Source organism: Urtica dioica, chromosome 11, assembly GCF_054948205.1.
Source record: "Urtica dioica subsp. dioica isolate 48M chromosome 11, U.dioica_male_clone48M_v1_H2, whole genome shotgun sequence".
NCBI classification, from domain to species: domain Eukaryota; kingdom Viridiplantae; phylum Streptophyta; class Magnoliopsida; order Rosales; family Urticaceae; genus Urtica; species Urtica dioica.
In genome coordinates, this window is record NC_142766.1 from 6,136,534 (window position 1) to 6,138,858 (window position 2,325).

General features: G+C 36.4%; 3 non-coding genes across 3 annotated transcripts; all 3 read left to right on the forward strand.

The window, feature by feature from the left end:
• Positions 1 to 563: 563 nt before the first annotated feature.
• LOC149380861 (small nucleolar RNA snoR109) lies at positions 564 to 651 on the forward strand. Its single transcript, XR_016294009.1, has one exon. It is a non-coding gene; the product is annotated as a small nucleolar RNA snoR109 (small nucleolar RNA).
• Positions 652 to 718: 67 nt separating this feature from the next.
• Positions 719 to 829, forward strand: LOC149380862 (small nucleolar RNA snoR100). Its single transcript, XR_016294013.1, has one exon. It is a non-coding gene; the product is annotated as a small nucleolar RNA snoR100 (small nucleolar RNA).
• A 110-nt stretch (positions 830 to 939) lies between these two features.
• LOC149380863 (small nucleolar RNA SNORD14) lies at positions 940 to 1,061 on the forward strand. The gene has a single exon (XR_016293968.1). It is a non-coding gene; the product is annotated as a small nucleolar RNA SNORD14 (small nucleolar RNA).
• The last annotated feature ends 1,264 nt before the right edge of the window (positions 1,062 to 2,325 follow it).

Here is a 2,325-nt window from a genome sequence, read left to right on the forward strand (position 1 = left end):
TTGATATTTTCTCTTCTAGGAAAGTGCTCTTAGTGACAGATTGGATAATTTTAACAGAAGGGAAACCGAAGGTCTACGGCTGTTTGTTTGTTTTTTTCATTGGCCCATACAAATTTCTGTTCTGCCACTCCTATTAAACCCAATCTAGCCCCTCTCTGTCTCTCTAAACCTAACTTCACAGCCGTAGAACTCTTTCTGTATATCGCCCGCTTCAAACTGAACCTAATTCTGCTGTACATTTTCGCTCTTTAGTTTGATGATGTCATTGCTATTGTTTTTTTATTGGTCTGATTCTTTTGCTGCTTGATTCATGGTTCTGATCATAAATATGGCATCTAACTTGAAAGAAGTAATTCTCTACTGACTCTGTTTCAGTACAGCGGAGTTGATACGAAATAGATGCTAGATCAAGTCATAGAAACTTCGGACAGGCAGTTTCTTTTTACTCCATAGATTCTCGCCCTTTCTCGTAGTTTCTACATTTTTGTCGTTCCGAGTTTAAATTCTCTTGATTGCTACATTGTACGAAGATGAGGGCTCGACCTGATCTTGAATCGCCAAAGCGGCTGTAGCCAAATCAAACGGTTGAGGAGTTTTCTGGCCGGTTTTCGCTCTCCGTCGACTAATCTGCTTACCGAACTTCTCACATTTTATTTTTAATTCTTATCTAATATACGAAGATCCGTTCACAATAAGCCGATGCTCTGGATCAAATTCTAGATGAAGGACGCATGGTAGTGTGTACGGAAATCAATGTAATTATTGGATCAACATGTCTGCTCTCTCTGATTCCCCTCTGATTTGAGGGCCTGGTTGGCGACCCACAATTTCTTAAACCTAATTTTCTTTCCATTGTCATTTTCGTGTCTATATCACGTAATTAAGTAATTGTATTCCTGCTCTTTAGTTGATCTTGCTTTTAATGTCATGTTATGGCTCAGTTGATGATGATAAATTCATGGCTTGTTTCTCAAAACATTCGCAGTTGCCGCCCTAGAGTTTTCGCCTTTGCCGGGCTTGAGAGCTAATGCTGCTTAATCCTTCCTTGGATGTCTGAAATTCAATAGATTTCTTTTTTGTTTTCTTTATTTCTATTAAATAGTTTGTGGGTTAATATGGGCTATGTTTGTTTTGCTACTGTGATAGTGGAATCAATTAATGTTGATGATGATAAATCCAAGGCTTGTTTCTCATGACATTCGCAGTTGCCGCCCAAGAGTTTTCGCCTTGCGGGGCTTGAGAGCTGATGCTGCCCAATCCTTCCTTAGGTGTAACTCAATTGATATATTTTCTGTATGTGTGAATACTGCGTTGTCAATTTCAAATCCTTGTTTCTCGGTTGTCGTTGATCTTATTCGCGCATTTTCTTTCCTGTACGGTTCATAAGCTACCCCGAGCCTGTAAATTGATGATGATTCTGTCTGCTGAGATGAATAATTCGGAAAAAATGAAATTTATTGTCTTTTAATTTCAATATGGACTTCTTAATGCAAATTTGTCTAGTTAGAGAAATATGCCCATTATATAATTGATCTTTTTATAAACTACGATATGGTTAAATTTAATCCAAGAGTCTGTCAAGTGTGATAGTAAATATGAATTTTTATTAATGTATTTGTAAAATAAGCATCCTTTCATTCATATAAGTTTCAACCTTATATTCTTCTGTGCTATGTTTTTCTCGTTAATGGATATTAGTAGTAATAATACCGGAAAGAGAAGAGGTTTTTTTTTTAAGGGAAAAAGAAAAGAGGTTGAATTAAAGTTAATAATTTTTTTTTATTAAATACATTTTAAGAATTATAATGTAGCATTGGTAGGACATTAACATAAGTCAGGATGGCCGAGTGGTCTAAGGCGCCAGACTCAAGTTCTGGTCTTCGAAAGAGGGCGTGGGTTCAAACACTTCTGACAGTTTTGTGCCTTTTTGTATATATAATATATATATTATTGTTGCTGCTATTTTCCGCAGGGCTTAGTTGAGAATGCGGTACAAGTTAATAACAACTGACTGAGAATCTTCTACGGCCTATTCTAGAAATTTAGTGTCAGTTGAAAAAGAACCGGGTGTAAAAAACGAACGAAGAGCAAGTAAAAGTCCAAGAGTTCTTTCATTAACCATTAAAATAACATGAGTCTGCTTACAAGTGAAGACATAGTCAATGAAATTACTTGACCCAAAAGAAATATACTTGAGATTCGGATCCACAGATCAAGAAGTTTTCTCTTAATCCACTGTTTCATCTGCCATGCTTCTCAAGAAAGAGATCTCAGAAGCAGCATGATCACAAAATCAGCATTAAATGGTAAATTTATGGACTGCTA